Source organism: Mya arenaria, chromosome 5 (assembly GCF_026914265.1).
Source record: "Mya arenaria isolate MELC-2E11 chromosome 5, ASM2691426v1".
In the NCBI taxonomy this organism is placed as follows: Eukaryota; Metazoa; Mollusca; class Bivalvia; order Myida; family Myidae; genus Mya; species Mya arenaria.
In genome coordinates, this window is record NC_069126.1 from 4,991,951 (window position 1) to 5,001,478 (window position 9,528).

At 33.3% G+C, this 9,528-nt stretch overlaps 1 long non-coding RNA gene across 1 annotated transcript; it reads right to left on the reverse strand.

Annotated features, from left to right (window-relative positions):
* Positions 1-2,335: 2,335 nt before the first annotated feature.
* On the reverse strand, positions 2,336-3,981 carry LOC128234822 (uncharacterized). The gene is made up of 3 exons (XR_008261038.1): positions 3,907-3,981; positions 3,194-3,264; positions 2,336-2,533 (listed from the first exon to the last, which is right to left on the reverse strand). It is a non-coding gene; the product is annotated as an uncharacterized LOC128234822 (long non-coding RNA).
* Between the last annotated feature and the right edge of the window lie 5,547 nt (positions 3,982-9,528).

Sequence of the window (9,528 nt, forward strand, 5' to 3'; positions counted from 1 at the left end):
AAAATGTACTTGACAGTCATTGAAATGATCATACGTTTCATGGCATGCATGAATCATTACATTGGATTAAATGCATGCATGGACTAAATGTCAACATTTTCTCAACAGTTATAGGAATACCCTATGAAATGTAAGTTTTAAGTCATACTTTGCCGTGTTATTTTTCACACCATGCCTTGCCATTAAATCAACATTACTATTCTGTAAAATCATTGATTGCATTGTGCAGACTTTTGTGGATTGTAGTAGGATGGGTGTGAGCTTGGCACCCAGTCAGCTTTACCAGCTGAAATCTATGCATGCCTTTACTTCAGCATTATTGGGTTTGGGCTGCAGATTTTTTTTGTGTAAACAGTTCTGTGGGGTTGAGGTGGGGCGGTGACTATCCACGCAGTAAGCTCAATTGTTAGAGTACCAATACAACGTTCATGTGGATATGCACCAGACAATTGTAACCACGGCCTCCCCAGGTCTGGGGAATAGTGGGGACTTTGACTTTCAGTACAGCCAACCCCGGCTAAAATCCCCACCCTGCGCAGATGATCCAATGGCAAAATCCCTGCCAAATGCCCCCACACCACAGGGACTCTAGGTAAGGTCCATTCCCCTCTATATTTTAAGCGAAGATAAAACCACCCCATTCAACCAGCACTGCAGGGCCACCTGATAGGTAAAAACACGGCCGTTTTCTCCTGGTTAACCCCAGTATTCCCCCGGACCTGGGGTGGGGGGGTTACAATTGACTGGTGCACTAAGTTGACAGATCTTGTCTTAAAATTGTATTTGTTCAAGGCAGATCATGCTTCACTTTACCTCCTAGGCTGTGGATAAAACCCACTCATTAGAAGTTTCCTTACACATTATACATGTCTAAATCTATAATTATTAGTCTCAATATCTTTGAGTAAATTGTCATTTTTTATTAAAAACAACAACACCAACAGAGAAACTGATAAGATACTCAACTGATTTATTTTTTTTGTAAATAAAAGCCTTAAACAAATATTTAGCCAGGTTAATAAGCTTTTCAGCAATGTATACCAGACTTTTTTCAATAATACTTAATCTATTTTGAATAATTAGCCTTTAGATCACTCTTCACCAAATGACTCTTTTATGTCCAACTCCATAAAATGCAAACAAGAATAATTACAGTTTGGATCAACATGTCTCTTAATTTTATTTTTAATATTAGTCAAGTAATAACAGAGCCATGTGTATGCAATCCAATGTAAAACTAATGATAAATGAGGTTTTGCTCCCATTTTTACTTTCATTTCTGTGCCAAGCCCTTTTAAGTGCATTGAGTCTTTTGGGAGACTTCACAATATTTCTGGCGCTTAATCCCCATGTATGGCTTTAAGTTGCCATACAAATTTAAGTCTTCATTACAAAATATACTGTATGTCTCCACTTTAACCATAAACACACAATGAGAGGACTATTTAAAGCATTACCATGTGTCAGAATTATAGATCTTTCTTTACATTTTATTTGTCTAATTGTATTACCGGTCTCTTTAGCAATATCCTTGTGCCTCTTTGAGTAATTGGCTTGACAGTTTGGTTTTTAATACATTGTTTTGAATGTTTTATTTGTACACAACAATGACGATGATGACACTATGCTATGCCAAAACCTCAACACATTTTCTTCAAACAAAAAAGGACAGTCATTCAGAATAACTTTTATTACATCATTTGAGAAAATAAACTCATACAATCAATGAAATAAACATGCATCTGTAAAATCACAAGTCATGTTATGTGTTCGTTAAATTCAACTTAATAAAGAAAATAAATATTGGTTGCAGTAAGCAATGCGCATCACTTCTAATAAACTTTCCAACAGACTGAAAAATAAATCAACACAAATGGAAAAACTGTTTGCAAGTCAGCTAGTATCTTATTTTATGCCTTATCAGATTGCTATGCATGCTGGAAGCTTACAAAATCACTCTTAAGTCTGTTGCCTAAGAAGAAACAAGTATGTACATCCTTTTGCTGAGGTCAAGAGAAAGTACCTTGGAGGTCTTGAACTCACAACTTTGAATTTTGGGCTTATCCTCTAGACCACTTTCACCTTTTCACATTTTAAAGAGCCCAGTTTACAATATGACATTTGCAAGGATGTGCCCTATTAACAGATTTTCTGAAGTCTTAAAAATTGAACTGAACAAAATAGTTCTCCTTTATTTGGTCTACCGATGCCATCTGTTTCTGTTGTTATCTTCCCTCCATAATATAGGAAAACCACTTAACGCGTATATAAATCCTTTACCATTTTACCCTTTTAAAATATATGTTTGGATTTTTTAATAATCACGGACCAACAGATGACTTTTATCTTCAACTTCACATCAGTATGTAAGTCATCAAATATTTGAGATGACAAGATGTTCCACTGAACGCTTTGTTTCCATCTTGCACTCATTTTTCCAAGGAAAGCGTTGCAGTTGTGTTAAGATGATTGCCATGCATTGCAGGTCAATCCTCATACAATGGCATTTTTGATTACATTCGGATTCCAGTGCCTGAAATAGAAAACAGAAAATACAACAATAATAGGAATTATATTTTCAGATCAATTATTTTAAAAGCCTGTACAACAACAGAAAAGTATTCACAAAACATTAAGTGCAACACCAATTTAAAGCTGCATCCTCACAGTTTTACTGTTCTGACACCTTTTTTTATTTTTGTCTTTAAACGAGCCAATTGGCAATTATTGTGCAAATGTATGGAAACCAGTGATATTAGACTGCTGACATAATATCAGATCACAGTCTTTCATATACAAGTCTGAAAATTTGGTAAAAATTCCTCCAACTAGTCATAAGGTCACACATAATAGAACAGATTTCAATTGTTTGGAAAATATTTTTTTGCTATTGCTTTAAGCCATATAATTAATTATATGTGTAAATTTAATTTAATTACTCCTTTGGGCTTTTGAAGAATGACCAAGAAGAACTGTCAATCTGTGAGAGAGCAGCTTTTAGCTCTGGACTACTGGTTAAAAAATATGAAATGAAATTGTTATCATGTTTAAATTCATCTACAATGTTGATATTTTAATACCGTCAATCCTTGTTGGTTAATTGTACAAACATGCAGGTACTTTTGGGCTTAAACCAATAGGATACTTGACTGTTAAATTATTGTCCGAATTTCGAAAATAGCACAACCATTACCTCATCTGCCTTTTTTCATTAGAACAAGCCGGGAATCAGAGTCAGCTGCACCCCTGGTACCATACTCTTCTCTGAAAATGACAATAAGATTAAAATTTAAATGTCTGCATTTCATTGGCACAGTAAAAATGTCAGCATTTTTCAATGTTTCTGCATCACCACCACTGGTGGATATCAAAGAATTTAGTGTTGAAAGAAATGTGTGCTGGTTTATGCGTTCAAACTCATTTTGTTAAACCAATAGAATGAAGATCTAATTTATATAGAGAACTATATAATTGAACAGGGCCGAGGTATTCAATTGTGCCATTACATTAAGTTGTTCGCTACCAACACTCACGGACATATAAACCATACATCCTTGGTTAAAAGAATGTAAATTTTAATTATAAAAAATTAAAGTTAATGATATGAAATGTATGCGATAAATACACTGAGAAAGAAAGTCTAACCTATTATCGATCTAAGTAAAGTCAGATTCAGACTTATTTGTTATTAAAAAAAACAAATAGAGTATTTGTTTTCTTAATTTTTGCCACTGATCACTGGAGCTTCAAAATTGTTGTTTACTAAATTAGAATCTGTCAAATGAAAGAAGACTTTACCCCACCCACTAAGAATTAATGACATTTCCAATTAGTTTCTCATTAGGGCTCTTTTAAAACTATTTTTATATTTTATTAAAATACAATAAGTATAAAAATAACACTAACACACAAATAAGTGGTAAAAGTTCGCTCCTCATTCTGTCTTTGGACTAACATATCTCTTGGTTGTTTGAACATCTTCTTGGTCGGCCATGATGGACTATTTTCTTACGACCCGTATTATATCCGAGGCCATATCTTGATACTAGCCGAAGAGTTCCGATTGAGGGAACACGCTCCTCGCGGTAGGAATTTGCCGTGGTATTTTTTTCAGGTAACACCGGTGCGCACCTTGCGAATCACGGAAACAACCGAAGATAATGGTCCCCAGCTTTATATGAATTTAGCTTCGTCACGGATTTATACAAATGCTTGTTGTCTACTGCTTGCTGGCTGTGTTATAGTACTGGATGTTTTCGCTTAGCATAACCTTAACTTATTAATTTGAATTATAAATAAACTATTCGTTCAGATTCACGCAAGCAGTTATTAGGCAGTAGTCAGCAGACATTTGTCAGTCTGTAGATAAAATCTAAAATTAACAAGTTTCTAATATATGGCAGCAATTTGGAATTAAGAAGTAGTAAAATCTCTAAATGTGCGTAACATTTGTATGAATGCACATGTAAGCAGTAATGATAGAACAAAGATTTACCATAATATCAATGTAATTTACATACAAGAATAATACATTTATATGAATATCATATATGGCAGCTATTTGTAACTAAGATGTAGTAACATCTCTAAATGTGCGCAACAATAGTATGAATGCGCATGTTAGCAGTAATGATAGAATATAAATTTACCATAATATTAATGTAATTTACATACAAGAATAATTCATTTATATGAATTGATTTTTTACTTAAATACCCTTCCATATAGGAACCTCACTGCGTGTATACCTTAGTACGAGGCTGTTTTTTTTCTCATTTCGTTTCTTCTAATTGCAAGGCAGCTGATATCATACCAAATTACTGCTAGCTAAAACGCCTTTAGTTTATCTTTACCTAAATAAGCCCTGTATAGCGGTTTAATCATTGTTAAACTATATGTACTGGGAGGGGGGCGAAGACAGAGCTGGCAAACCACCCCTTTAATTGTCCAAGTTAAAATTTCATGTCAATATGAACAGAACAGAATGTTTATTTATCTGAAGCATATAAATCATATCGTTTTAAACACGAGACAAATATAAATATCAAATATTTCTTGCATCATAGAGAATAATTCTGCAATATACTATTCGCAAACAAATTATACAGAGTCCTTAAAAACTAAAGCTTATTTAATATTTCTTGTGTGTGAGGATGTCTTAAGGGGTGATTTTATATATTCAAGTCTCTTTTCTTAAAAGCTTTGGTACCGAAAATAGATAATCTTAAAAACAGTAGTTTATCATCAGAATGAAGTAATGATATAATTTTTATCATACTCGGATTTCTGACATAATATCTAGGACTATTATTTTGTCGTATTTTATTATACATTGAATAAAATGAAATATAACGAAATTCATCTTCAATATCGTTTAAATTATACATTGTACATTTCCTATCTTGTCTATGAATATTGTTGTGTCCCCTAAGTTCAATGTTTAAATTATGTAAGGCAAAATCTGAGTTAAAATATTTGTATATTTTTATGTTCAAGCAAAACAGTGTAAGTTGACAATTTGAACATTTCCGTTCAAATAACAGATTTGAATAATTGTTCAAAGCAACATTATATAGCAGAAAAGAACATAATGATGATATAAATGGATTTAAGTATTTACCATTTCATAAATCATACAAATTATTTCTACACAATATATAGGTATACATATAATATATAACAAACACAGCATATATAATTATATAGTAGCATCGACTTTCTAATTTTAATAGCTTTAGTAATAAATGTACAAAGGTTTTTCGAACGCCAATTTATTCTTTGATGACAACAACTCTAGCAATATCCACACACCGCAGTATTTTGAATGAAAGTTTCTAAAGTACTGTTTGCTAAAATATTACATTTTTTTATTATTATAAAGTCTGTGTTGTTGTTAATACAATAGAAGGACTGTTTAAGATCAATTTAATTTATTCATAATCCTTAAACTAGCATATTGAACATTACGAAAAAAAAGTCTGTGCCTTAAAATGCCTATTGAAACTCACAACGCAAACTCTTTCTCTTTCTATATTTTCTTCTAAAGCACGCGCAGTTATCGCGCGTAACAATTCTTTTGTATGCACTTCACACGTACCGGTTTCGGAAATTAAGAAATAGAAAATAAAGAGATAAATTGCGCTTACTGCTAGTTCTTTGATTTGTTTTTTAACACTATCCTTAACAAGGGGACGTTTCCCAAGTCATGGGCTAACGGGGCTATTATCCCCATATATAAGAAAGGAGATCTTTCGGACCCTAACAACTACAGGGGGATTACACTGATCAGTTGCTTTGCAAAGTTGTTCACCGGTATATTAAATGAGAGGATTAAGAAATGGGCGATGGAGTACGATGTTCTCACGGATGCACAATTTGGTTTTAAGAACAATTGTAGTACAGTAGATCCTATATTTATATTACAATCATTGATCCAAAGACAGTTAAACTCTAAAAAGAAGTTGTATTGTTGTTTTGTGGACTTTAAAAAGGCGTATGACAGTATAAGTAGGAGCAGGCTATGGTATAAACTAATAAAATCCGGCGTCGCTGGTAAATTACTGGCCCTTTTACGCTCAATGTACGAGGAAGTGAAGCTTTGTGTTAAACATGTTGGGACATTGTCTGATTTCTTTGATAGTAATGTCGGATTATTTCAAGGGGAAATAACTTCCCCGATTTGTTTCTCTCTGTTTTTAAATGATATAGAGTTACATATGCAACAAGGAACTTATGCCGGGATCTCTCTCGATGAAATAAATATCTTTCTGTTGTTGTTTGCAGACGATGCTGTGTTAATGTCAGAGTCGAAAGAAGGCCTTCAGACGTCATTAGATAACTTACAAACATACTGTGATCGCTGGAATCTCACTGTAAATATTGAAAAAACTAAAATAGTTGTATTTAGAAAAGGCGGTAGATTGTCGCAAAATGTTGAATGGAAATATAAAGGTGTTGTTGTAGAAATCGTAAATTCCTTCAATTATCTTGGTGTTGTTTTCTCATCTGGTGGCTCATTTGCTCAAGCAGCTAAAACTTTAGCTGGCAAAGCTATAAGGTCTATGAATAGTCTATTTGCGGTTATAAAAGATACACTCGCCCCTGTCCATATTCTTTTTAATCTGTTTGATGCATATGTTATGTCTATACTTAATTATGGATCGGAGGTATGGGGATTTGGTAAGTATGAATGTTTGGAAAGAGTGCAAAAAAGGTTTTGTAAATGGATCCTCAAAGTGAAAAGGTCGACAAATACTCTTTCTCTATATAGCGAGCTGGGCCGGTTCCCATTGTATATTGAAAGATACATGCGATGCATTAAATACTTTGTTAAATTGTTTACATGCAAATCTAAGAATTGTATTTTAAGAACTATCATTTTAAAGGAAGTGAGTGAAGTAGAACTAAATCCTGCTGTCATAAATTGGGCCTCGAATGTTCGAGATGTATTACAACGCTCAGGTTTTAATGATGTTTGGTTATTCCCCGAATCAGTGAATATGTCTGCATTTGTACCTCTGCTTAGAAATAGATTACGAGATATTTATATCTCAGAATGGAGAGTGGGTATGGATAGCTGTAGTTCATTAAATATATATATATAAAAAAATTAAATGTAATTACCAAGTTTCTAATTATATTTCGTTATTAGACAATATCAAATACAGACAAGTGCTTGCACAATTACGGCTATCTTCCCATAGGTTAAATATTGAAGTTGGCCGACATAATGGTATTGCAAGACATGATAGAAAATGTACCTATTGCAACCTTAACGATATAGAAGACGAGTACCATTTCGTTTTAAGATGTCCACTATATGCTGATATTCGTAGAAGGTATTTGCCAAATTACTATTCAAGACATCCTAGTATGGAAAAATTTATTACCTTACTGCAAACAGATAATAAACCTCTTCTGGTTAAACTAGCTATTTATTGTTTAAAAGCTTTCAAAGAAAGAAACGATTATGTTTGAATACATATATGCTTTTTCTAGAAATATTTATATCCTTGTACTGGATGTTATCCCATGTGTTTTGTAGATGTCTTAAGATTAGTTGTATTTGTACTGTTATCTTTGCGCTGATAACTATTTAGTGATCAAACCACTGCATTCTTTTAAAGTACCCTTGCCTAACATTTGCCTAAACGTTCCTCTATGGAGAGTAGGGAGTGAACACTCTCACAGGTATCTATAGGCGCGATGAAAGCTGTTGTTGTTTTTTTTGTTTTTTTTGTTGTTGTTTTTTCTCTATCACCATATATATAGAAATTGAATAATTCATGCATTTATTCATCTATGTATTATTTATTTGTATGTGTATGCGTATTGTGTATGTTGTGTAATGTGACGATGAGCTGTTTATATGCTTAAGTCAAAATAAATTTTCTGTTCTGTTCTGTTCTGTTTTATTGCGTAAGTGACAAAGTAATTTGCTCGCACCGGTCGACATTCTCCCGTAATAAGGCAGTCTACTAAAAAATTAAGGTGTTAATGGTCTTTTGAGAAAGGTCTGGAGCTGGTATTTGATATAAACAATATGTTGGCAAATCAATAAGGTAATTAAACAATGAATTAAAGAAATCAAACAAACTAGATCGATTTAGGAGTTCAAAAAGTGTATTCCTATCTAATTTTTAAATAACTGAAATGGATAATTTTGTGTTTATTCGAAAGAAATGAACCCAACAGTTGCTTGAGTGCATCATTGTTGTTTTGCGTACATTTGCAGATGTTCTGACAAAGCAAATAAATACTCAGCGTAGTGTTTATCCGTTTTGTTGTTGACATGTGATTGGAAAGCAATCACCAATGTGTCGTGGAGTGCATACTGACGTTCATTTGTGATTTCAGTCCAATCAATGACGCTAAGAAGAGCATCTTGCTTTGTGCCTATTGTATTTTTTTAAATTGTATAACAAGTTTCATTTGAATATCTTGAGCGGTGTTTGAGTAATGGCCAATGTTTTAGTGTTTGCACAACGACACCCAGGCATTAGCTTTACCGCGTTTTTATCTTTGTCTCCCTTCAAACACACACATTGATGCAATCGGATCATTTCGGTCATTTTCCATTGACAACAACCTCGGATGTTCACGGACAGTTGTCATTGTCAGAATTCTTTACATTTAGCTTCACTGCAGGTAGATCGATTAGTAAATTCAATTTAGCAGTTTTGGTACGTTTCTCTTAGAAGTCCTAATTATTTAAGCAAATATTCACTTCATTGGGTAACCATTTAAACATACAACAAATTAAATCACTACTCTTAATTAATATCATTAATATTAATTTAACGAGCAAATGACCGAGGAGCTCCGATTGACATTGATGATCATGTTATGCCTCCCACACCTTGGTCTTGGACTCAATTTGTGAAGTTAAACTAATATAAGCAAACCCTACGTGATCAGAATTATTGTTGAATCCACACTTACATATTCTAGACGGTCAATGAATAAACAATTATTAAAACTATAAGAAGGTTAACTTTCAAGATTGTTTGCGTGGATACCAACAATACA